Consider the following 26,822-nt stretch of genomic DNA (forward strand, 5'->3'; position numbering starts at 1 on the left):
TACTTTAAATGATTGGCATCTGCCAAGTAATCAAAACCTACAAAGAGGCCTTTTCATCAGGTTCAGTTCGGAATTTCCAAGCAGCTAACGACGAGCAGGGCTGGCAAGCCAGAGGGCCGGTTTGGTTGCGCGGCTACTCGAGAGTGTGCGGTAGCCGAGGGCCGCGTCCCCGTAAAGCCGAGAGCTGTAATGATGTCAACTTGTTATTTACTTTCCAAATCTGAATGACTGAGCAAGGCGAAAGGAGAATCAATCAACCACAATGTGACCCTACAGGCGGAAAAAACGCAGCGCTCCCACCAGCAGGCGTTGGGGGAAGGGAAGCACGTGTAACCGGGGCAGGGTTGCATCAGGAGCTCGCTCGGGTTTTCTACTGCACCCTTGGTTTTTCGATTGCATGTAATACTTCAGCAACAGTCCTCAGAAGCCCAGGAAGCCCGGGAGCAACGACGGGCAGGCTCAAGGAAAGGCCCCACCACGTCCTTTCGGGGGGTCTTGAATGGCAACTGATACAAAATAAGACACAATCTATTCTGCTGATTCACAATTATGGAGACTGTGTAAGTGCATTTTTTATTGATGTGCTCTAATAATGGTGCAGCAACAGTCGTTTTACATCATTGACGTTTACAGCAATATCTGGCAGGTAATTTTTAGTCCGCCTTTTTGGAGGCCCAGCCCCTTAAAAACTTCCCTTGGGCCCCCTCCCCCCACTACCAGTACAACAAATGGTCCAGTGTCCCAGAAAGGAGCAAGTGAGGTTACAGCGTAAAATGCTGAGTGTACTGGGCTCTTAGGGCAAAGCTCATTATACACCGAAGGGAGGGGCAAACTTCCTTCTTCTTCAAAGCAGACCCCAAAGCTGCTGGGGGTGGGTGCGGATATTTGTTTCAGCGAATTAAGGACGCGAGTGACGGGCAGTTGTCACCAAACTGGAGGGGGAGAAAGGAGAGCTGGGGACTTGGGTTCACCGGGGCTGGGCCGAGTAAGCCTTTCCAACTTGAGACACTTTGCAAAGCCCGAGGTCTGAAGCCTGCGGCTGGGGTGGGGGTGGGGGTGGGGACGGGGATGAGAAGACCCGAGGGCCTGGGTCCCCTCCCCAACCCCTGGAGCCCCCACATCCCAGCTCCTGGCCTCCACCCCAGTGTGTCTGAGTTTCTTTCTCCCCAGGCATTTCTGGCTCTTAGCCGGAGGGATTTTGCAAAGGTCGAGGCTCCACCTGAGCCCCTACTTTCTGAGGAGGAAGAGACCTTTGGGGTCACCTCTCTGCCGCCGATTTTGAGGGAGATGTACCCCAGGGCAGATTGCGGGGGGGGGGGTTGTGTTAGGGCAGCTGAAAGGCTGCTGCTTTGAGGTGGGGGAGGGTAGCATGGCAGTGGCCCAGTTCCCCTCCCCCTTGGAAACCGCGGGGCTCGTGGCCCGGGTCCCTAGCCCCTCCAGGCCGTGGAGAAAGGCCGGGTTTGGGACTGGGACTGGGGCTGGGTGGCGGGGTAGGCCCGCGTTTCCTTCTGCCCCCACGGAGGCCAAGGGAAAGGGATGGGGCTCCGAGCTAGTGGGAGAGGCCCGGGTTCCCCTCATCCACCCCAGGCGTGGCGGGGAGAGGAGAGCTACGGGTGAGGGACAGCGTAGGGTCCCAGGGTCCCCCAGCGTGGGGGAGGGGCTGGATGGGGACGCGGGTCGTCCCCAGAGCCCGTGGGGGAGGGGCTGGGTCGGGGCGCGGACTCTCGCCCCCTACGCTGTGGGGGAAGCACTGGCCGGGGGCCCTTTTCCCCTCGTGGGGGTGGGGCTGGCTTGGGACGCGGCCCCCTGGGGCGTGGGGGACGCGGGCTCCCCTCCCCCCGGCCGTGGGGAGGGTGCGGGCGGGGGGCCGGGGGGAGGGGCCGGCCCGGGCGGCGGAGGCGGCCCCCCTGGCAGTCCTCCCGGCCGGGGTCGGCGCGCTGGCGGCCGCTCCCCCCGGAGGTCACTGCCCGTGCCGGTCCCTCCCGCCGTCCCGCCCTCTCCCGCCGCCGCCGCCGCCGCTCCCGCCCCAGCCCCCCCCCCACTCTCCGCGCTCGGGAGCGAGAAGCCGCCAGCGCCCCCGCCCCGCCGCCGCCGCCGCAGCGCCCTCGGCCGCCATTCGGCACCCGAAACTTTCCAGCGCCCGCGCCTCTCGGGGACTCGGCGGCGGCGGGGCGGGGGCGGCCCAGGGGCGGCGCGCTGCTGCTCCGGGCGCCGGGCCCTCCTCGGCCGCGGCACGGCCCTGGCTCGGCGACGGCCGGCCGGAGGGAGGCTCAGAGCGGCGGCACCGCCACAAGTTGCGCTGCTCGCAGCGAGGTGAGTGCGCCGGACTCGGGCGGGCGGGCGGGGGGGGGCGCAAACTTCTCCCGCGCGGGGGCCGGCGACTCCCTCCCCCCCGGGTCAGGCCTGCGGCCCGGGGCGCCCGCACGCTCCGCCCGCCGCCCGGGCTCTGGAGGAGCAGGTCCCCAACTGTCCCCGGGGCTCGGGCTGGGGTGCGGCGCGCTCCCTGCAGGCTGAACAATACCCCGATGTGGCCGCTCCCCAAAGTGCCGGAGCATCGGGGCGGGCCGAGGCTGGGGGCTCCTTTGTTTTGGGGAGGGGGAGGCGGCCGGTAAGTTTGGGGAAGCGCTCGACTTGTTCCCCGGAGCCCCTTTGTCTGCAGATCCCAGGGCTGGCTGGGCGAACCTGCGCCGCCGCGGGATCCCCCGTGGGGGAGGGGAGCCCCATTCATCCCCGGGCGCGGGCCGGCCCGCCCGGGACCTGGGGGAAGCGCGGCGGCGCGCAGCGCAGTGAGTGGCGGGCGAGGAGGCGCGGGCCCGTGGTTGCTCAGTTTCCGAGGCGCAGAAACTGTCAAGGAAGTCGGGAGCCGCCGGGCCCGAGCGGGGGGAGCAGGCTGGAGCAGACTTCGGTGGGTGGGGGACGCCGCTGGTCAGGCGGGGGCTGCACAGCGCGGCCTGGGGAGGCTGCAGACCTGTTGCTTCCTGGCTCGGGGGAGGAGTGCCCCCAGATCCGCGTCCCGCGCCCTGCTCCCCAGGGGTACCTTGCTCCCTGGGCCTGGTGCTTGGAACGGAATGGGGCACGCCTTCGGAGGCCGGGGGTGTGACAGTTGGGGGGTCGCTAGAGGCCCGCGGGCTCTGGGATAGGGCCTGGACTTCACGTGCGTCGCCCGTGCGCGGTCAGGCCCGGGCCGGGGCTGGTTCTAAGCACCGCCTCGCATTCTCTGAGCCAACTGCATTGGAAATTCCACAAAGTTCGAGTCGGAGGCGGTGGTGGTGGTGTTTTTCCTACCGGTTATGCTGTAGCGCGGCGTCCCCAAAGAGACAAAACCCCATTCCCTAGTACATCTGCCACTCTTTCTGCTTTGCATTGTCGTCTGTGGCTTGACCTGACTTGTGGATGTTTTTCTCTCCAGACGCGCCGCCCGAGTCCCTGGTTTAACCTGGAAGGGGCGGGGCCAGAGTCCAACCTAAAGGGGGGAGGGGAGCGCCCCGCTGAGGTCCCGAACGGTGGCCTCGGGGTAGCAAATGGCCCTTGACAATTTTTTGAAAAGTTTGCCACTAGTCATTCCGAGAAAAGACGCGATGGGGGCGGGGGGGGGTTGATTATGGAAAGGTTGAGACATGGAGATACCGCTTTGATCTTAAGAGATCTTAATATTTTATATGTACTACAGACTTTCGTGGAAAACTGCCCCAGCTGGATAACTAATCCAGGGATGAAAGTTGAAATTCATCACTTGACAACTTAGTAAAATGGCCCCTTAAGGGTATTCCAGATCTTAAGTGAATCTGGACAGAAACGGAGGAGTTAGGTATTTTATTTGGTGGTGTGCGTAGCAGAGGTATTTTATTTGGTGGTGTGCGTAGCAGAGCGTGTTTCACTGAATCTTCCCAGGTTGGCTCTTGTGCTTTCTTCTGGGGCTTAGCCAGTCCAGAAATTGTCAACACCCTCATTTAAATGTCACACCTTGACCCATAAATCTCCCAAAGGTCACTCCTCCAGAAAGTTTGGGTGTTTTAATGGCGTGATCTCGACTCTCACCTAACAATCGGAGCCTCAGTTTCTCATCCTATGTGATGGCGTCCTGACGCTGCCTGGGTGGGCTCTTAGGGGTTCTTTGGTCGCTTGCAGGTAGAGGAATAGAGCCCCTGAGTCCAACTCCATTGGGACACTTAATGCTTTGCTAGAAAAGCAGCCTTTGTTCCCAATTGGCCTGCAGAGTGAAAGGGCGCTCCCTGTTTTGCTCTACCCTTGACCTTGATGTCTTGAAACTTTCCTGAGTGTCATTGTCTATATGTGTGAAAATAAAAGGGAACTGAAATCGTGGTTCTCATTGGGTAGTCCGCGGACAGAGGGAGGGAACGTCTGTGTAATTTTTTTGCAAACTACAAAGCCACCTGTGAATTTTAGTTGCTGCTATTGTGCAAATGGAGTAATTGTCCAAACTACTTGGATGTCATGCACCGAGGATTTTACAGGCACTTAACGCCCTCCGTGCAGCAATTATTATTTCCACTGTGGCAGAGGACACTGACTTGCTCATATATGGTGGAGAGAGGATTGTCTGATTCCAAAAGCCCAGGGCTTAAGCTTGGTGGGGTTTTATTTTTTGCCTTCCTGCCTTTGTAGTATGAGTTTCCCCATTTGGGGACAAGTTAAAGTACACACACACACACACACACACACACACACTCACTTACTTTCTCTCTCCCACACACAAGATTCTACATTGAAATCTATAGGTACATCTAGACGTGTGTCAACAGAAATCATGAAATGTCAACCACAGTGGAAGGACTGTTTTCATCTATTGCTCAGTTGTCTAGTTTGGTAACCACTAGCCACATGCGCATATTTAGATTCAAGTTAATTAAAATTCAGTGGCAATTCTGTCCTTATTGCAGTCAAGCATTCCTTTGCAGGGCTCGTGTCACTAGATGCATGTAGCTAGTGGACACCATACTGGACAGTGCAGAACTTGCAGAAAGCTCTATTGGAAGGTGATATTCCATAGTTACTGCAAGTAGGTGTTGATAAAGAAAAGGGTAGAGTCAATCTACTTTTTGTTGGGGAGGGGAGAGGCTATAAGAGTTTTAAATAACTTAACAGGTAGACCTTTAAAAAAAAGAAACAAATGGAGCTCCTTTGTGGCTGAGCAGGTTAAGGATCTTGCGTTGTCACCGATGTGGCACAGGTTTGATCCCTGGCCTGGGAACTGCTTGTGGGCAGAGCCAGATTTAAAAAAAAGATAAATAAAAAGAAGCAAAGACCCATTTCAGCCAGCAATTAACCTAGGAAAGTGATTTGAGTGAATTTCAGTGAGATCTACAGCTGTGGTTTTAGATCAAGGTGTTTTTAATCTTTTTTTTTTTTTTTTTTTTTTTTTTTTTTTTTGGTCTTTTTGTCTTTTTGTTGTTGTTGTTGTTGCTATTTCTTGGGCCGCTCACACGGCATATGGAGGTTCCCAGGCTAGGGGTCAAATCGGAGCTGTAGCCACCGGCCTACGCCAGAGCCACAGCAACGCGGGATCTGAGCCGCGTCTGCAACCTACACCACAGTTCACGGCAACACCGGATCGTTAACCCACTGAGCAAGGGCAGGGACCGAACCCGCAACCTCATGGTTCCTAGTCGGATTCATTAACCACTGCGCCATGACGGGAACTCCTGTTTTTAATCTTGAGGATCTTTTTTTAACGTGGCCATACCCGTAGCATGTGGCTGTTCCTGGGCCAGGGATTGAATCCAGCCACAGCTTCATCCTATGCTGCAGGTGCAGCAATGCCAGATCCTTTAACCCACTGTGCCCGGTCAGGGGTCAAAGCTGTGCCTCCTCAGCGACCTGAGCTACTGCAGCTGGATTCTTAACTCCCTGTGCCACAGGGGGAACTCCTGGATCCCTTGTCAGTTAGAAAACCAGAACCCTAAGCTGAGGTCTCACTGCGTATTGACCCTCGGATGGGATATTTATCGCCTCCGTGTCTGTTTCCGGATCTCAAAGGTAGCACAGCCATTCTCTGAGTGTCCTGCCTGTGTCGTGATCATCCCATGGGATGCGAGGACCCCAAGGTGTCAGGCTCAGGAGACCCCGTGTGGGAGATTGAGAGGCCGTAGCTGATAACCTTGAGACCCTTACTCACTGTGGGTACCTCACTCCCCCTGCCCAAGTTCGTGGCCAAAATGTAAGGCTTAACCTCCTGGGGCCAAAATCTTCTGTACGAAAAGCCTGGTAAGAAATCCTTCCAACGAAGTGAGACTTCACAATAGTCAAAGGATTTTTAAAAAGTGGCTGAGTGCTGGCCGTTTCCTGCACACCGGTCCCTGAGTCAGGATGTTATTTTTATTACTTAATTGATGTGTTCTTTGCATAGTCTTTTGTACTTTTTTATAGCAACGGGTTTGAAATTTTACTTGTAAAGGAGGAAGGGGGAATTTTACCTCTGCGAGAGGTGACTTCCCAGATGCCCCTTCTGCCTGATACCACTCTTGCTGGTTCTCAGGCTGGTTCCTTGTGACGTGTCCGTCTTTGGGGGGTGTCCACGATTCTTTTCCAGAGGCAGGAAGTGGGTTCCTGCAGAGGGAGGTCTGGAGGGTCAGGAATTCGGATCCCCCTCAATTACTGTTGGGGGGAGGACCCCTCACCCTCTCCGTGGAACTGCCCCCCACCCCCACCCCCCACCATGTGAGGTTGCCAGGCCCAGCCTGGGGCAGAGGACACACACCCCTGCCCTGCCCTGTGAGGCGACACTGTCCCGGAGTGGTGTCCCCATACCTTGCATTTCCCTCCTTTTTCTCCCTGAAAACAAACAAAAAGACGTGACATCCTATAAGCTGTTACTCTTTCACTACTCGAGCTGTTGCAAAAATAGTTTCAATCAGGAAGCAAGACTCAGGTCCTTTTGTAAACATTTTTTAAGTTGGAAAGATAAACTTTTTTTTTTTTTCCGTAGCTATTTTTCTTTTTCGAGAGGAGGAAGCCACTGGCCTCTGGAGCCGCGGCTGGATGTGCGGGGTCCCCTCGGTCTTGCCCTCCTTGGCCCTTCCCGCCTCTGCATCCTTTGCGTGCGGCTTGACCAGATGGATGGCCCCGGCCGCACTGGCAGAGGGACCCAGCAGAACCAAAATAAAAGCTGGAATGTGGGAAGGGGCAGGGTCAACCTTAGAGAAACACAGCCTCCTCTGAGAATGGGAGCTGAAAACCTCCAGGGAGAAGTGCGGTCATTAAGGAGTGTGCTCCCGGGCCGCGGAGTGGGGACGGTACCCAAGGCGGGCGCGCGCCCGGCTGCGGTGGGTCGACTGTGATCGTCGCCGCTCTCACGTATGTTTTGAGAATCTGCCGCCTCGGTGAAGACGGCAGATGCGACCCGGAAGCCATTGAAAACTGAAATTGGAGCACATCGCAGCCTGGAAGCGGCCGTTCCCTTGTGGCCCAGCAGGTTAAGGATGGAGCCTTGGCACCGCTGTGGCTCTGGTTACAGCAGTGGCGTGGGTTTGATCCCTGGCCTGGGAATTTCCGCAGGGCGCTGGCCAGGCCGAAAAACCAAGCCAAACCGAAACACGAAACCTTTGAAAACAGAGGAGTTGATTCCTTTTGTCTTAGGGAGGAAGTTGGGCACCGTTTCCATGGCTGTGGTGGGTTCGGGGCCACCGGGAAGGGAAGGGCAGGACCCGCAGCCTCAGGAGAAACGAAAGCCTAGAGATGAAGGCGGAGGACACGGCTGTGTATCCAAACAGTATGGTCAGCCTTGAACTCTGGGGCCTTGTAGCCACCTCCTGGTCATCAGGGCAGTTTTGGCCCCCACCGTCAAGGGGCCTTTGGCAAGGTCTGGAGAAGTCCCGTGGTACAAGTTTGGGGGGAGGGGAGAGGAGGGGCGGGGTGGGGAATGGGCAACTGGTGATGTCCCTGGCATCTGCTGGGCCCCACAGACAGCACTTAACATTCCAAAGTGCACGGGACAGGCCCCACGTGCCAGTGGTGCCAGGATGGGGACACCAGCCCTGAATTACACTGTCACCTATACAGCCCTGTTTGGAGCAAGTTCTGTGGGCAGGTGGGTGGTACGAAAGGATCTGAATCCAGTTCTGTACTTATCACCGCCCCTGACGCCCATGTTGGGGTGCATTTGGAAGTAAATGACAACAGAGCGACTCAGAGGAGGAAGGAAAGGAGGAGGTGGGAAGTGGCCAGACTTTGAGGAACAGTGGAACCTGGGCCCACGGCCGGGCGGGGCTGGGGGAGCGGAGGGGGGAGCGCGGGGGGGGGGGGGCGGGGCGGGGGGGGGTTCGTCTGGGCTCGGGCTCTGTGTTTTAGAGCCCAGTGCTCGCACACCTGCGCGGGCTGCTTCCTGTTGGTTTTGCTGAAGTCATTGCAGGTTTCCCGGGTCTCACTTTGGCTCAGCTTCTTGGGACTTGGGTATTTATCAGGGGAAACCCCAGCACCTGTCTCCTGTTTTCAGACCCTCCCTGGGCCCAGAGAAATATCGGTTAACCTGGATTTGGAGTGATCCCACCGCCTCGCGGGGCGATCGGGAGGGTGGGGGGGAGTCCGCGTGGGAGGTGTTTGCCGCGGGTAAGGAGTCTGGGTGCTGTTTCAGTCTCAGCTTCCCCGCCCGCGACCAGTCGATGCGTGAACAGCTGGGACCCTCTAACAAGAATGGGCGCCCCTGGCACCCTGAGTCAGGTCCTGCTGTGGAGCCCGCGGCCCTGTGTCCTGGGACCCCCAGAGGAACGCCAGCCCAGCCTGGTGCGGGGCCTCGTGGGCTCCCGGTGCTCACGGGAAGTCGTCGCAGCCGGCTCACCATGCGCTCTGTGTGTCTTTAAGCGAAGCATTCGCCTTTTCTAGGGTTAGTTTTCTCACTGAGAGAGAGAAAATAAAATTTCTCAGCTTCGCATTAAGAGAGGATTATTATCTTGCTTGGAGGCCAACATGCTTATGTTTTGCTCTAGTCTGAAGTTGGGAATTGGGTGTGGAAATATCCAATAATCATAATAATAACATCTTCATTAGGTAGGGTAAATAGTAAGCAATTGCTTGCTTGTTTTTCTCTTTTTCCCCTTAAGTTTCAGGGCTGGCATACACACACACACAAACACACACACACACTCATGCTGTGTATTTATACACATTGTATATGTTATACATACACATATAGTCTTTCTGTATAGTTTAGGAATTATGATAAGCTGTGACTTTCAGCCTGCTTAAACTTCTGTAACCATCACCATAATCAGGACACAGGACAGCTGAAATCCATTGCCTCTGAGGTGCTAGCCCTCCCCTCCCCCCTCCCCCCGGCGGCTACCCGGGACACCTCCCTGCCACCCCTGCTTGCCTGGTGTTGATGATCCCATTTGACCTTGGGATGCAATGCCCAGTAGTGAACGCCCCCCCTTCCAGCGCGTTCCTGGACACGTGCATTTCATACTTCAGCACATTTGGGCCAGCGTGCCTTCCTTGGTCTGACTTTGCACTGTGGGTATTATCAAAAGCAGGAAAAGCCAAGCTCACAGCTTCTTAATACTTGTCAGAAGTCCTCGTGAAAAAGTGATTAGGGGTCTTTTTGGGGCGGCCTAAAATGGATTCATTGTCTGTGCCTGTTACAGGACATTTTTGGATGCCCTTTGAGAGACTGTTGCTCAAACCTTTCCCTACAGGACTGGACACACAGTCAACATGTAAAACACACCCGTAGGTGACAGAGTCATGGCTTTAGCTTCAAAAACAGGACACACACGGAGGCGTGGTTTTCCCAGCAGCGTTATAATGAGACCATAAAGCAGGCTGGAAACATCCAGTCGTGTCTGCCTTCATTTGTTGTAGAAATACGTTCTGATACCTGTGTCGCCAAGTGGTTGTTCACCTGCATTTTACCTTGGGTCGTAATGTCACTCTTTGGGGTCGGATAAGAAATGGTGTGTTCTCCAGAGACTCCTTCACCGGGCCCTTTGGCCTCTTGCGTCCTGCCTCGGGGGGGTCCACCTGCTTGTGTCAAGTGGTCACACCTGTGCCCTCCCAGGTAGCGGGAACCGCCTGATGAGCTGGTCTGGAGGCCTCTCTTCAGGTGTGAGCATTGCAGTTTGGAAAAGGGACGCTGCTGAAATGTTGTGGAGGCTTTTCTTTTCTTATTTTTCTTTTTAAGACTTTTGTAGGTTAAGAATGAGGGTGGGTTTTATATTAACTACGAGTTTGTTTAAATTATACTCCATGCTTTGTTGTTTTACCCGTGGTCGAAATAAGCAAGATTCAAGTTAACATTGCTACGTTCGTTGTCTGTTTTACCTAAAAAATCAGCACTTCAGCAGATGCTTTGGGCTGTGGGGGTGCCTCTGAATAATTCTTCCGAGTGGTGTAGTTTCCCAGTCTCATGAGACCCCGTAAAATAAGCAGAGACGATGCCCACGGCAAAATTCGCAGTGTTTATTCTTGCAGAGGGTGTCTCTGCCTTGAATTCCTGTCATTTTTTCCTATGGTGGGAGATGTCACTGCAAGTGCTTAAAAGCAAACAGACGCGTTCCCTTTGCCTCCTTCTCTTGAGCCTGGAACCCAGAGCGTGACCCCGCAGAGCCAGCCCTGACCACTTTCCTTTTGGGGACACTTGTCACCAAGGCCTGGGGAGGATACAGAGGCAGAGGGAGGTGAGGTCACCACCCCTCGCACCTGCTCAGCTTCCTTCTCCGAGGCATTGAAGACTTTCCCCGGGTCTGCGGAGATTGGGATGCCCAGCCGCGTCCCCGTTAGCGCAAGGCCGGAGGGACCCTGTCCCCTTCCGGAGAGCCGCACGCGCAGTGCTTCCTTACAGACCTGCCCCTTGTCATCGGGCTTTGGAATCCAGTTCTGCCAGCATTTCTGCTTGTTTGGACTTCCCGATGGAAATTTGGATAAAGGAAGCTTCCTGTAATGGTGCCATTTTATTTATCAGCAAAAACACATACTTTAAAACGGTAAGACCTTATAAATCATCATTAAGAACTGGAGAAAATTCTGTGTAACCGAACACTGCTTTTTCTTTTTTTTTTTCATTTTTTTTTTTTTCGGGCCACACCTGCAGCATATGGAAATTCCCAGACTAGGGTTCACATCAGAGCTTTGGCTGCCAGCCTGTCCCACAGCCACAGCAACGCCAGATCCGAGCCGCATCTGAGACCTACACCGCAGCCTGTGGTGACACCAGATCCATAACCCACTGAGCGAGGCCAGGGATTGAATCCCAGTCCTCATGGATACTAGTTGGGTTCATTTCCACTGAGCCATGACGGGAACTCCCAGAGCACTGCTTTTTGTTCCTAGTGCATTGTGGGTGCCCCTTAGTCTGAGCTGGGTTAGCGCTGCCCTTCCAGGTACCCTTGTATCTTGGCATCTGTTTGGAGATGAGGAATGAGAGAGTGGAGGGCCCTTGGCAAGTTCACGTGATGCAGACATGTGTAGCACCAGTGCACCAACACCTGCACCTGCGATTCTCAACATCTCCAAAGTTCCAGGTGGTTGCTGAGTTTCAGGTTGTGTTGCACAAAAGCAGCCAAGCCAAGAATTGATGTCTCTCCCGTTTGATTCATTTCCAGGACAGATTAGACTTGGGGCCTTGCCTTAGGTTCTTTCTCCACCGGAATCTCACCAGGCATTTTAATCCCTTGAAACTTGAATGCCAGCTCTGTGTTGGTAAAGACTCAAGCTTTCACCGTTACCACCTTAAAAACAATGGTTGCCAGACCTCACGGTCACAGGTCGGTCTTGTGAGACACGCTTTGGTTTTATTCCTCATTTGACCATGAAAAAAAAAAAATCTCCCATTGGGTTTGTATGTCTAAGATGCACGGTGGTTTCGTGCCCGTTCTGGCCATTTCCAGGGATGCGTGGAGCGTCATTCTTTAGGAAGCCTTGCCAAGAGAAACAGCGATGGAGGGACTCCCTGCTCAGAAGTTGGTGAACATAAGAATTCGTGATCTCAATGCTTGCAGAGCAGCTGAGAGCAGGAGAGGCCTGTGGGACTGACTCTTGCCTCAGAGGACATTTCCTTGAACCGCATAGACTCCGCATTTAGCTGGGGCAGAGGGGGGCAGAAATGCCCTGTCTCAGGTTTTAATTCCCAAAGTGGGCTCCCAGGGGGCTCTGGTAGGTGCGCAGTGCGAGGTACTGCTGTGCAGGAAGAAACCAAAGTGGGCCATGTATTTGGTTTTTTGATTTAATGGTTACACAGTGTCTGGGTCTGGTCTGTGAAAGATGCATATAATGTTGGTTGAGCATTTAGAGCTGCAATGAATACGTTGCATGAATTGGGGTTAATGCTTAAAACATTTTTACTGGACTGATGTGCAGAGAAAAATCTCTAGAGATCACTGGCAAGGCCCCTAGAGGTGATGAGAAGGGGTGATATGGAGGTCTCAGGGGGGCACTCCTGCGCCCTTGCCCTCTGGCTTCAGGTGCCATGGTGTGTGCATGTGTTCAGTGACTGAGGTCTGCCAGCTTAAAGATGGGCCGTCCCTCCAGAGGCACAGCTGTCAGTGATGTGATATGAGGAAGAAAGAACATGCAATGACAGGGTGCTGGGCACATTTGGCACCTCCTGGATTTTGTGTGCTTTGAGAGCTGAAACAATATTTTGTGTTTCAGAACCAGATGACACATATCTCAGCTGCAGGTGCACAAGGAAACTTTGGAGCAATGCTGTGCTTTTGAAGCATTTCACGAAGCCGGGGTGTTTTCATAATCACTTAATTCTGTTTATAAATCAAGTGCTTTCACTGATGGATGCCCTCGGGGCTCTCAAGAACCAGGCTTTTTGTTGAAGAAGTTATTCAGACTTTTGAAGATAAGAGAAAGCGCTGGAGCTGGGTTGTGCCTTCAGCCCGGCTCTTTATTTGCTGTTGTTTCTTTCCAGAGACGTATTTCATCCATCATGGTAATTATTAAATCTTTTTTTTTTTTTTTTTTTTTTGCATTTCACATTAGAGGCCCTTTTAAAGGAGAAAACTGTCGTTTTCGTTGATGTATCACGGGTGTTACAGGGAGTAAATAAATACAACAATTTATTCACAGCCCAGACCACATTGTGGGCTGTGGAGGTGAGAAAGAGGCTCACCTCCAAACTTCAGGTCCTCGGCTGAGCTCCTTTGCTGAGAATGGCTGAAGGTTTGGTTTTCATGACACTGAACGGCAGCCGCAGGCACTTCCACGGTTTCCACACCAGCAAGCGATTGGTGTGTTCGCTTTGGTCTTTGTGTATGATTTTTGGTGTTCACGTTGGTTTTCCCTGTGCGGACACCGAGTTCGCAGGGTAGCTTTGGGTGTGCAGGGCAGCGAGGCCAGTGCCCTCGGAAGCCTGCAGCTGAACTGCTTGGTCACCTGTCCAGGCCATCCGGGTTCTGGGGCCACTCCGCATTAACGCTCATCAGGATCCACGTTGACCTTCACGTGTCCTTTGGAAAACGCATGTATTTATTTTCCCCCTAAAAAAAAAAAAGATTGTTTCTCTTTACGGCCATGTTCAGAAGGCACCTCCTGAAGAGAGGAGAAGCAGGAAGTAGACTCTTTTTTGGTCTTTTTTAGGGCTGCACCACAGCATATGGAGGTTCCCAGGCACGGGGTCGAATCAAGCTGCAGCTGCTGGCCTAACCACAGCCACAGCAACGCCAGATCCTTAACCCACTGAGCGAGGCTGGGGATCGAACCTGTGTCCTCATGGATACCAGTTGAGTTCATTGCCGCTGAGCTACCACGGGAACTCCGAAAGTGGACTTTTTAACATCTCCAGATGCACCTTTGTCTCTGCTCCCCAGAGGGCAGTGCATTTAAGCTCCTGTAACAAGGGTGGGGCTAACGAGAGTCTGGGAATGTACTTCATCTGCTCGGCTGAGCCACCAGAGGAGGGAGAAATTCCCCAAGTATTTTGCTTTGAGCCAGATCCCTTGAGCCTTGTCCAGGTCCTGACCTCTTATTGCAAGTAGGTCTCCTGGACACTGGTGAGGCGCCTTCGCCCTGGACGGGAATCTTCTTCTTTGTTGTTGACACTTTGCTAATAAGTATTCATTTGATTATTTGACAGCCAAATCACCCTAAGTAACATTGAGAGGTGTGGGAGAATAGCCCTGCTCCGAGACTATTCACAGAGGTGGACGCAAACGTCGATTTTATTTCCTAAAAGCACACCTCAGGGACTCACGGAGTGCAGAGGTCCGTGTACTTTCTGGGGATTGGGGGCGCGGCAGCACGGAGCAGGGGCGTGTAGGGGAACAGGAGGGCCAAGTGGTCAGAGCCCGCTGGGCCAGTCTGTCTCCCTGCATGGTAACCTTGGAGGGAAAACGCAGAAACAAATGGAGCTTGTCGGGTTGTGAGTTACCGCTTGGGTAATTTCTATCAAGGAAGGCAGTGACGTCTCCTTGGGAAGCTCTGGTTATTAAAATTAGCTTTCTTCATTGTTTCTACGGAAATAAAAATCAATGGTAGTTCAAATAATTGTATGTGAAGCTTTATAATTGGAGATTTGAAGTGAGCTAGGTTATATAACCCTGGTTAGCGACATTGGTATACTCAGACTAAATATAGAATAAGATTAGCTCATGGAAATATTTCCTTTTTCTCTTAGTCAGTACAGCTCATATCCACCCAGTAGATAGTTTCCCGTTCCATCTGTAATTTTTTTAATCATCCTTGTGTGTTTTTCAGAAGTTAGTTGAAATCAGAGGCTGTATATTTTCACCTTTTTTTTTTTTGCACTTTTTCTAGGGCTGCACCTGCAGCATATGGAAGTTCCCAGGCCAGGGGTCCCATCGGAGCTGTAGCTGCCCGCCTACACCACAGCCACAGTAACGCCACATCTGAGCCACATCTGTGACCTACACCATAGCTCACGGCAATGCCGGATCCTTAACCCCCTGAGGGAGGCCAGGGATCAAACCTGTGTCCTCATGGATACTGGCCGGGTTTGTTTCGGCTGAGCCACAATAGGGTCTCCACTGTTGTGCATTTGAATTTTCTCATTTCCTGACACCATAGGGGAGTTAAGTGGAGGTCCCATGTTTCCGTGTGGTGTTGGCTTTAAGGGAAGTTGGGGCTTGATTCATAGTTTGCTTTCTAAAAGTAAATGTTCAACCTTCTTGAATTTCCTGTCGTGTTTGCTTTTCCATTGAATGTTCTATATTTGGACAACAAATGTATTTTCCTGTATGAGTTTCTGGTGGCCCAGATGTTCATCAGAGTGGGATTTCTCTCTGTCCACACTGCCGGGCAGTCTGGTGGTTCTGCAGCTCAAGGACTGAGTTGGACACATTGTGGATTCGGGTTGGGCTGTCGTCACTCCTTCTCAAAGCTCCGTGATGCTTTGTTTCGTTCTGGTTTGCCATAGGTGTGGGTTTTTGCCTTGGGATTGCTGTGGTTGGCCGAGTGTGGTGATTAGTTTAACACAGAACTCTACATCCCACTTAAGAGCCAGCTGAGGAGTTCCTCTTGTGGCTCAGTAGTAACAAACTCAACTAGTATCCATGAGGACTCAGGTTCGACCCCTGACCTCGCTCAGTGGGTTAAGGATCCAGCGTTACTGTGAGCTGTGGTGTAGGTCGCAGATGCGCTTCAGATCCGGAGTGGCTTTGGCTGTGGCGTAGGCCGGCAGCTGCAGCTCCAATTGGATCCCTAGCCTGGGAATCTCCATATGCTGCGAGTGCTGCCCTAAAAAGACAAAAGAAAAAAAAAAAGAAAGATCCAGTTGATTTTTGGGAACGTTATTGAGGTATAAATTACATACCGTAAAAGCAGCCATTCTAAGTGTACAGTTCAGTGATTTTTTTTTTAATTAAAAAAATTTTTTTTATTTTTTGTCTTTTTAGGGCCGCACCTGCGGCATCTGGAGGTTCCCAGGCTAGGGGTCGAATCAAAGCTGTAGCCACCCGCCTATGCCACAGCCACAGCAACACGGGATCCGAGCCGCGTTTGTGACCTACACCACAGCTCACGGCAACACTGGATCCTTAACCCACTGAGCGAGGCCAGGGATCGAACCCGAAACCTCACGGTTCCTAGTGGGATTTGTTTCCGCTGCGCCATGACAGGAACTCCCAGTTTAGTGATTTTTCGTAACTTTCCCACGCGGTGCAGTCATCACCATCATCCCGGTTGACCACTTTCACGCCCCAGGAAGACCCGTGTCTCCCACTGCTCCTCCCTCCCAGCCGCAGGCAGCTGCTCCTCTCCTTTCTGTCTCTCGAGATTTCCCTCCGCTCAGAACTTGTCTCTGTGCTTGAGCTTGCGAGATGGGGAGGGGTGATTTGGGGAGCCTTCCCCGCCGTCCTCTCCGGGAGCGGGACAGGTGGGGAGATGGGGAGGAAGGCGAGGCTGTTGAGCGTTGTGCTTCAGGGTCCTTCTCTGAAATCAGGGTCGTGATGGATTGGGTGCAGGTGTCGCGGTGGAGCCACGTGGGAAGTACTTAGCTCTGCACAATGGAGAAACTGCCCTTTCGGGCAGCAAACTGTGACTCTGGAGGAGCTCGCTGAGTAGGGAGTATTCAGGGTCCTGTGAGCAGTGGGGAACATGCTCAAAAGGCTGCACTGGACAGGTGTGGGGTCTGGGAAGGGGGCTGCCTTTACGTGATGGGCTTCGTCCCTGGAGGACCGGGACGCAAGCGCAGGGCGGCCAGCCCTTCACGCCCACTGTCTGTCATCTTTAAATCCCCTCCGGCTTTGTTCACAGCACGGAGTGTGTGGCTGGGGTGGAATTTCCATCTCAGTTGGACTATACCTTAGCTCGGGGGTCCTCCACTGGGGCGGTTTTGCTCCCGGGGACCCTGGACAATGTCGGCAGGCCTTTCTGGCTATTACACCTGCGGAAGGGGTGTCATTGGCACCTAGAGGATGGAGGGCAGGGCTGCTGCCGAGCATCCTGTCATGCAGGGCTGAGCTCCTGTGCCCTCATGGAGTTACTCAGCTTTGGTGCTGCCCAGGTCAAGGACCCGGCCTTAGAAGCTTTGAATCTGGTGGTAGTTTTAAATGACGTACTTAGATTTCAGTGATGACTTAGTCAAGTCAAAGGACTGAAGACACCATCAGACTTTATTTTATTATATTTTTAAATTTTCTTTCTTTCTTTCTTTCTGTCTTTCTGTCTGTCTGTCTTTCTGTCTTTTTGCCTTTTGAGGGCTGCTCCCGAGGCATATGGAGGTTCCCAGGCTAGGGGTCGAAGCGGAGCTGTAGCCACCAGCCTACACCAGAGCCACAGCAACGTGGGATCCAAGCGGCGTTTGCGACCGACACCACAGCTCACGGCAACGCCAGATCCTTAACGCACTGAGTGAGGCCAGGGATCGAACCCACAACCTCATGGTTCCTAGTCAGATTCGTTCCCCACTGAGCCACGACAGGAATTGGTAAATTTTCTTTTTAAAAATGATTTTTATTTTTTCCATTATAGTTGGTTTACAGTGAGTGTTCTGTCACTTTTCTACTGTACAACAAGGTGACCCAGTCACACATATGCATTCATTCTTTTTCTCACATTACCCTCCGTCATGGTCCATCACAAGTGACTAGATAGAGTTCCCTGTGCTCTACAGCAGGATCTCATTGCTGATCGACGCCAGGTGGAATCGTTTGCAGCTATAAACCCAAGACTCCCAGTCCATCCCACTCCCTGCCCCCCCTCCCCGACAACCACAAGTCTGTTCTCCAAGTCCATGCATTTCTTTTCTGTAGAAAGTTTCATTTGTGCTGTATATTAGATTCTAGATATAAGTGATATAAGGTATTTGTCTTTTTCTGACTTACTTCACTTAGTATGAGAGTCTCTAGTCTCATCCATGTTGCTGCAAATGGCATTATTTTGTTCTTTTTGATGGCTAATGTTCCATATATACCACATCTTAATCCACTCCTCTGTGGATGGACGTTTAGGTTGTTTCCGTATCTTGGCTGTTGGGAATAGTGCTGCAGTGAACATAAGGGTGCATGCATCTTTTTCAAGGAAAGTTTTGTCTGGATATATGCCCAAGAGTGGGATTGCTGGGTCATATGGCATTTCTGTGTACAGTTTTCTGAGGAACCTTCGTACTGTTTTCCATAGTGGCTGCACCAATTTTTTTTTTTTTTTTTTTTTTTGGTCTTTTTTTGGCCATTTCTTGGGCCGCTCCCACGGCATATGGAGGTTCCCAGGCTAGGGGTCCAATCGGAGCTGTTGCCATCGGCCTACACCAGAGCCACAGCAATGTGGGATCTGAGCTGCGTCTGTGACCCACACCACTGCTCACGGCAACGCTGGATCCTTAATCCACTGAGCAAGGCCATGGATCGAACCCGGGACCCCATGGTTCCTAGTCGGATTCATTAACCACTGCGCCATGATGGGAACTCCTGCACCAATTTATATTCCCCCCACCAGTGTAGGAGGGTTCCCTTTTCTCCATGCCTCCTCCCCAGCATTTATTTGTTGACTTGTTAATGATGGCCATTCCCATAGGTATGAGGTGATACCTCAATGTAGTTTTGACTTGCATTTCTCTAACAATTAGTGATGCTGAGCATTTTTTCATGCGCCTGTTGGCCATCTGTATATCTTATATATAAACTTGTATATCATGTATATCATATATCATTTATATGTATCATGTATAATACTTATATAATATACATCATATACAATATTTATATAATATATATATAAATTTATACATATATATATAATAACTCAAACACACCCATCAGACTTTTAAAAGTTCAGAAATCTTTTCCTCATCGTACATTCTTAGGGCCATGGGGACTTTTTTCTACAGCAAAGGATAGGAAAGATTTGGGGAGCTGCCTTTAGAGGGAAAAGACATTTCTTTAGAAGGATTCATTAACACAGAACCAGCGAATTCACAGCGTAGATCGAGACATCTGGGGCCCCCCCTTGGCTTTGATCTGGAAATCACGTTTCACCCTCATCTGTTCCCCGAAGAAGTGAGAAGGGAGGGCGGCAGATGCCCACCTCGAATGAAGACCTCACCTTACGACTGCCCTGGAAGGGGGCTGCTTCCAGTGCTCGCCTGCTCTTGGAGGGCTTTCTAGCCGGGCCTGAGGAGTGGCTGCCGCCAGCCTCGCCCTTCAGTGCATCCTCCGCTTACAGGCCTCGGGTTTTTGGCTTCTGCTGGTTTCCCTGAGGTTTTCTGGTACCTCCTTGGGCACACACAGTGTAATGATAGACAGCCCTCTGGCCGGTCAACCTTTGAGCCCCCTGACAGCCCCCCCAGCCTGCACACCTGCCTCTCCACTTCTGCACTGCACCTCCCAGCAGGAGCTGCCCCTCCTGTTTCTACCCTGGGGGGGCTCTTCCCCCATCCCCTGCAGAACCCCTGCAGAGCCCCTGCAGCCGGCCTTGCTTTGGGCCCTTCCAGAAATGCAAGACCTCTCCTCTGAACAGGTCCTGTTCGATTCTTTGGTTTCTGGTGTCTGTTTTAAGCTCATTCCTTTTGCTGAGGGGAATGTAATGCCAGGCCCACTTCCCTGAATTCAAGCAACGCGGACTTGTAACTTCCTCCTCCTCTTGCGGAAGAACTGCTATCAGCAGATGTTGTGGATTCTCTTTCCAGCATGTTCAGCTGTCTGTGTGCAGCTATGCAGCCTTGTGTTTTTATCTAAATGGACTGTGTTACATTTGTTTCGCTCCGTCTGATGGCCTTGTTTTTACACCTTTATGAAGGCACAGTTGAAGAACAGTAAGCCAGGCTTAGAGTGTCCGTGTCCTCATACACCCGCTCTCTTGGTGGGGGTGCTGGTGTCACAAACACCCCGACATGGGTTACCACGCTTCCCAATTTCCTCCTGTCTTTCTGTCACGCCTGCCTCCCTCCACCCGCCCCCAGGCAACCATCCATGGCTTTCTACTACTCGATAAGTTCCTTTGCATTCGCTAGAATTTTATATCGGGGAAATCACACTGTTTGTACTCAGTCCAGACAGTATGATCTTGCCTGGCTTCTTGCCCTCGGCATAATGATGTGAGGCTCCATCCCTTTTGTGCCCTTGTCACGAATTTATTCCTTTTTTTTTTTTTTTCCTTTTTTTGTTGCCCGGCGGCATAGGGATTTCCCGGGCCTGGCATCCGACCCAGATCTCGTTTGCGACCTAGGCTGTGATGGTGGCAGTGCCGGATCCTTAACCACCTGGGCCAGGCCAGGGATCGGACCTCCGTTCCCACGCTCCTAAGATGCCGCCAATCCCATCGCGCCACAGCGGGACCTCCGCTCATCCGTTCCTTTGTAGCGCTGGGTCGGATTCCGTCAGATAAGACGCACCACTCTTGCTGCAGTCACCCCTTCCTTGTGGGACAGGTGGGTCGTGTCTGTTGGGGGTCATTGTGCATAGTGCCACTCTGAATATTTTTGTGGCCATACCAGCGGTTCTCAAACTTTGTCCTGTGCCAGCACCTTGTGGAGGGCTTGGGAGACACAGATTGCCAAGCCCCATCTCCAGAATTTCTGAGTCAGTAGATCTGGGCGGGGCCCAGGACTCTGCATTTCCAGCAAATTCCCAGCTGCTGCTGGTCTGAGGACCATACCCCGTTTCAGAGGCTGGCTTCCTAGCATGTGCTTGCTACTCCTTTGTTACTTGTTCCAAGCATTTCTCTCCTGGCCACTTCCTTGCCTGGTAGTGTCACTTTTGACCTCTGCCTCCCCAGGTCGAATGTGTCAGGTCTTTTCTCTTGGCTTCCTCACGTCAAGGGCCCCCCAAACGCCCAGCCGCAACCTCCCCACTCACAAGGCTCTGACCTCTTTGGACCTTGTGGGGCCTCACTTGTGCCCTTTCTGCCGCTGTGATTGCCAGGGTCACCTTCTGAGGACATGGTCCCGGGTCATGCCTGGGGCTCCCATGTTGCTGTGTTTCCTTAGGGCAGCTCACCTGCTTTTCTGCTCGCCGGGAAGCGGTCAGGATGCATCCTTTTCACACGCCACCCGCCCACCTGAAGCAGCCAGCCCCAAACCAGTAATCAAATTTTACTCTGAGTTTGCTTTTCAGGACCCTAATCTGGGTGACCGAACTTGGTGCAGCTAGAAATTACCAGTACATATTTGCTGGCGGAGCCAATGTATTTGTTTCAGTTACTTTATTTTTTTATGGCCCCACCCGTGGCATATGGAAGTTCTCAGACTAGGGATGGAATCAGAGCTGTAGCTGCCGGCCTACACCACAGCCACAGCAACGCTGAATACGAGCTGCATCGGTGATGTACTTTGCAGCTTGCAGCAATGCTGAATCCTGAACCTACTGAGCGAGGCCAGGAACCGAACCCACATCCTCGTGGTTACTAGCCAGGTTAAACCACCTCAGGCCACAGTGTGCCACTGACCTCTACTCAAGCATGTCAGAATCTTGACCGTGCAGGGCTGGGGTGCAGGATTCCAGGCCCGTTAAGTAAACTCACAATTCAGTTTTGGAAAGTTTGCAGTGACGTGTAGTCCTTGACAAATACCCTAGTTGTTTCTTCCTCCTCTCTTCTTTCTTCTTCTTCTTTTTTCTTTTGGCCATCCCGTAGCAAATGGAACTCCCAGGCCAGGGATCAGATCCGAGCTGGAGTCTTGAACTAAGCCGCAACTGTGGCAACGCCAGATCCACTTTGCTGGGCCGGGCATCGAGCCTGTCCTGTCCCCACACTCCCAAGCTGCTGCTGATCCTGTTGCCCCACAGCGGGAGTGCCTCCCAGTTTTTAACATGACAACTTTATTGAGATATAACTCACCTACCATGCAACGCCTGCATTCAAAGTGTATAGTTGAGTACTTCTCCTGGGGTTTTTACAGAGTCGTGCAGCCATCACCACTGTCTGATTCTGCAGCAGTTTTGTCATCCCCTAAAGAAGCCCCATCCTTATTAAGCCGTCCGTGCCCGTTCCCCCTCCGCCCAGCCCCAGGCACCTGATCTCCTTTCTGTTTCTGTGGAGTTGCCTGTCCGGACCTTTCCCATAAACGGAGTCACACACTCTGCAGCCTTGGCTGCCTTGTTCTTTTCTCATGGCATCGCGTGTTTGAGGCTCGTCCATGCCGTGTGTGATTCTGGTTTCGTATAAACCTGTTGTGGAACCTCTGTGGATTCAAGGTGGGCTTGGGGCCAGGTGGGGAATCACGGTGGAAGAACGTTCCGGAATGGGGTCCGCCAGGGGCCCAGGCCCCTGCTCTTGGATTACGTTGTAGTGGACAAGGGTTCAGAAGTGAAGCCAAGTTCATAAAACCGTTTCCAGTTCAACTTCCGTGACTAGTCTTCCTTCTCTGTCTCTTTAGTCCTTCCGTCTCTCCCCTGAAGGTCCACCCAGACAGCAGCTTTGCTCCACGCAAGGTCTCGCTGCTGAACCCTCTTTTGTGCTGCATTTCTGGCTGGGACTCTGGAGGAAGGGTCCTTTTCTGGGGTGAGACATCGGAAAAGCCGATATTTTCCAAGGAGGAGCCGGGAAGGTGCTCTGAGGTCATGGGGTGCCAACCAGCTAGACTTTGGCTGCTTGTTGGGGTCTCTCCGAAGCCCTAATGCCAGCTTAGACCGAAAAGGAATCATAGAGTTGTTTACTTTGCTGAATTTATGAACCTTCTGCATGTGTAGGGCCATCGTTACTTTTCTGGGGTTGGGTGGGAGAGCAGGCAGGCTCGATTTCCTGACTCTCCATGGGCACAGCTTTCTGGGCTGTCTGTGCCTCTGACCAGGGCTTATTGCTAAGGCTGAGGGCCATGTGTCTGTTCTCTGTTGATCTTATAATTGACTGTGTTAGCCTCTCATCGCTCTTGAGTCAAATGACCCCCCCGCTTCCTGGTTTGAACAGTTCAGCTGTATCATCTTATGGCTCTAGACGTCAGAAGTCTGAGATGGGTCTCGTAGTGTCAGTGGGGCTGCCTTGTTTTCCAGAGGCTTCTGGAGGCTCCATTTCTTGCCTTCTCCAGCTTCTAGATTCTCTGGCTCACAGCCTCTTCCTCCCTCTTTGGAGCCAGCCGCGCAGCATCTCAGATCAGTCATCCTTGGTTGTATGTCCCTGTGACCACAGCCTGGCGAGATCGTCCATGTGACGTCATTGGGCTCGCCCGCATCCAGGATAATCTCCCCATCTCAGGGTCCTTGACGTCCTCGCATGGGCAGAGTCCTCTTTGCCAGGTAAGGCAGCACTGTCACAGGGCCCAGGCCTCTCTGGGGTCCGTTATTCTCCTCACTCCAGTGGCAGCCTGCAAGGAGGCGGATTTCCCTCATTTCTGTCTCTTCGTTTGTTCCTCTGAGGCCTGCAAGGTCTGTATATTTATTTAATATTTGCTGTTTGTCATTTGAAGGATTCAGAAACCAGGGTGCCATGGAACCATTTGGTGTTTGTGCCTGCCTTTCACTGAGGTGCAGCCACTGGCTGAGTTTTTTGGGGGTTTTTGTTTGTTTGTTTGTTTTGGCCATGGCTTGCAGTGGCTTGATGTGGGGTCTTAGTTCCCAGACCAAGGATTGAACCCCAGCCCCTGGGGGGAAAAACACTGAATCCTAACCACTAGACCACCAGGGAACTCCCCTGGCTGTGTCTTTACTTACCTCTAAACACAGCCAGGAATTGTTTTCTGTCTTGGAAAGAACCAAGATCCTTGGTCAAACACACTTGTTTGTCTAGACTCTTTTTCTCAGAAACCCCACTCTGGTGGTGGCCCGGCCGCTCTGCATCTGGGGGTCTCTCAGGGGGTGAGTATCTCAGAGTCTGAGTCAGCTGTGGGAAAGACCACCCACAGTGCCCAGGACACCCATGCTGTGAGCAGAGGTATGGAGACCAAATTGATGGCTGGGGGGCTTGTGGCGCCATAAAACAGTGGAGGAAGACAGGCGGGGGTAGGGACAGAAGAGTCATAATCATAGCCACTTGGTAGTTTGTTTGTTTGTTTTGCTTTTGAGGGCTGCATTTGCGGATATGGAGGTTCCCAGGCTAGGGGTTTAATCAGAGCTGCAGCCAACAGCCTACGCCACAGTCACAGCAACGCGGGACCTGAGCTGCGTCTGCGACCTTCACCACAGCTCACGGCAACGCCAGATCCTCAACCCACTGAGCCAGGCCAGGAAGCAAACCCGCATCCTCACTGATACTAGTTGGGTTCATTACTGCTGAGCCACACTGGGAACTCCCATACCCACTTGTTAATCAGCATTTTGGTTCCAAAATATTGGGGGAAATGTATAAGCTTTCTGCTAAGCCAGCCTCCTCTCCCCCATACAAAGGCTTACAAAAACAAGCACTTACTTCTTTAAGGAAACTTTTTAAATTGAGGTAACATTGGCTTATAACATGTATTTTGTGTGTCTAATTCTGTATTGTGACTTCTGTATGTGCTACAGCATCTTTACCCCTGGAACTTTCGTTTCCATCAAAAATAGGGAACGTGTCACGAATTCATGTGTTATTCTTGTGCAGGCACCATGCTGATCTCTCTTTCTTTCTGATTTTAGTACGTGTGCTGTTGAAAAGAGCAGCAAGTGCTTGCTTCTTACTTACCAGTCACTGGCTGAGTTAGGACTCTCCCGGCCTCAGCCCAGTGGGATTAAGAAGGCCTGGTCAGGCTCTGGGCTGGATTTAGGACTCAGCGATGAACTCCTCCTTCTGGGGCTGGTAGACTCCTGGGCCTGCGCTTCAGCTTCTTCCGTCTGGTCTAAGAAGCAGCCAGGCTCCATCACACAGTCACAGTCAAAACCTCTGCCTGGGAGCTCCCGTCGTGGCGCTGTGGAAATGAATCCGACTAGGAACCATGAGGTCACAAGGTCCATTTCTGGCCTCGCTCCGTGGATTAAGGGTCCGGTGTTGCCTTGAGCTGTGGTGTAGGTCGCAGACGCAGCTCGGATCCTCCGACGCTGTGGCTGTGACGCAGGCCGGCAGCTGTAGCTCTGATTCAACCTGTAGCCTGGGAACTTTCACCTGCCGTGGGTGCGGCCCTCAAAAGGAAAAAAAAAAGCTAAAATAAAAAAATAAAACCTCTGCCCGCCAAAGCCACTAACACTCTGACCAAAGCAGGTGTCGTGACCAAATCCAGCATCCATGGCGTGCAGAGGGCCGTTGCAGTTGAGAGACGCTGTGGCGTCTCCAGCAAAGGGGGCAGCTGTGCCCGTGTGTCCCAGGCAGAGGGAGGAAGTGGGATTGTCATCCCTTCAGCTGCACTGGTGTGTGGGACAGGGGGCAATGCCGGCAAAGGGGACTGGGGCAGCCAGTTGTATCCAGGAAGACAGCCCTGTCGTGGATGCTTGGGAAACGTGTAGCTTCCTTGGCTCCGTCTCAGAACAGGGGTTCTCACTTGGGGAGCTGGGGGTGGGCACTCACGCCGCCCCAGGTGTATTTGGCTGCTTCTGGGACCTTCTTGGCTGTCTGGTAACGAGAGGAGAGGGTGCTGCTGGCGTCCAGTGGGTAGAGGCCAGGGATGTAGTTTAACATCCTTCAGGGCACGCGGTGCCCTCTCAGGGAGTGAGTACCTGGGCTGGGTCCGCCTGTGCCGCAGATGCAGAGCCCTGGCTCGGACAGGTGACCCGTGCAAATGGGAGTCTGGGTACCACGTCCTGCAGGACCGTGCCCACTGGGACGGGCACATGGCAGCCCTTTCCGTGTGGGGACGTACAGCCCTGCCGAGGAAGACGCAGTCACTAACCATGTCACAGATGGCGGGGCCGGGTGCGGTGAGCCCAGGGTCTCGGCAAGGTCCCCAGGATCGCCGTGCCTTGTTTTCGTTGGCTTTGTCCTGGATTCCCTCTGAGTTTTATTAATTCTCTGCTATGGCACAGCCTAATAAACAGACCGTTTATTTGGTGTTGAAAAATCTGTTTTTTATTAGGCGATTTCCATTATGAGCTTGATAGATGTGTATGTTTTCCTCTGGGTGGCCTTTTGCCAGCTCGTTCTCTTACACGTAATATTTTCTTTTTCCTCCCCAGCAAGATCGCAAGCGACAGCAAAGCTTTCCTTTCTGCTCTGCACCCGAGGGGCGCGCGGTAATGACGCCGGGGCAGTTGCTGACGGTGTCCTTTGCGCTGCGCAATGTACCGTGTGGTTCAGGGTCATTTGTCACGTTCCCGTGGACCAGCCTTTTCTATATCTTGCTATAAGTTCTGTTTCCAGTCTTCGGGGGCTGATGGTTAGCGTGTCGATGCTCGGTTGGTTAGCGTGTTGATGCTCGGTTGCTGTGGCCAAAAGAAAGCTTGGACCTTGCTAGAGAAAGGGGGCCGTGTCGTCGAGAGGCTGGCGGCCTCCCTCCTCCTCCTGCTCCTACCTGGTTTTACGGGGGGGGGGTCGGGGGAGCGTCGGGGTGGATCTTTTGCTGGCAGGACAGCCCCAGGACAGTGCAGTGGAGGGAGTGGCAGCGTCTCTGTGCCCTGCCGTGGGCCACAGTGAGCCACCTCGAGTTTTCCTTCAACAGCCGGCTGGCTGCTGTGTCGTCTAGAATTTGCTATCCTCAAGTCAGACAGTGGCCCCTCTTGGGGCTGCCAGTAAGTTATGGAACTAAGTCTGTTGTGAAAAACTCCCCCTTTTTTTTGGTTGAGCAATGTTTAATTGAAACGGTTCTCCTTAAATCTATCTTTGGTACAGAGGTTGTGAGAGCAAGGCTTTTTCTTTTTCCTGATGCCCGGTGTGAGAAAAGATGTTTGCTGGCTTGAGGGATGTAGGGACAGGGTCAGGGCCCCCAGAGGCAGTTCTCCTCTAGCTGTTCTTTTTTTTTTTTTTTGGCTGCGTCTCTTGCAAACAGGGATCGAACCTGCACCACGGCAGTGATACTCCTGGATCCTTAACTGCTAGGCTGCCAGAGAGCTCCAGCTGTTCTTTTTAATTTTAATTTCACTTGGGCAGTTTGAGATGTAAATGACAGATCGTCGTCGTAGCGTAAGGGTTGCAGCATA

At 52.7% G+C, this 26,822-nt stretch overlaps 1 protein-coding gene across 8 annotated transcripts in view; it reads left to right on the forward strand.

The window, feature by feature from the left end:
* TBL1X (transducin beta like 1X-linked) overlaps window positions 318-26,822 on the forward strand; it is a 244,520-nt gene continuing 218,015 nt past the window's right edge. For 2 of the 8 annotated variants that reach the window (XR_002340726.1, XM_021080268.1), the window contains exon 1: window positions 318-560. The gene's annotated coding sequence lies outside the window, so the exon portion shown is untranslated. Of the gene's footprint in view, window positions 561-2,096; window positions 2,314-26,822 lie in introns of those variants that run through there. The other 6 variants (XR_002340728.1, XR_002340727.1, XR_002340725.1 and 3 more) reach the window with 5 other exon arrangements.

The sequence above is a fragment of the Sus scrofa genome, chromosome X, assembly GCF_000003025.6.
Source record: "Sus scrofa isolate TJ Tabasco breed Duroc chromosome X, Sscrofa11.1, whole genome shotgun sequence".
In the NCBI taxonomy this organism is placed as follows: domain Eukaryota; kingdom Metazoa; phylum Chordata; class Mammalia; order Artiodactyla; family Suidae; genus Sus; species Sus scrofa.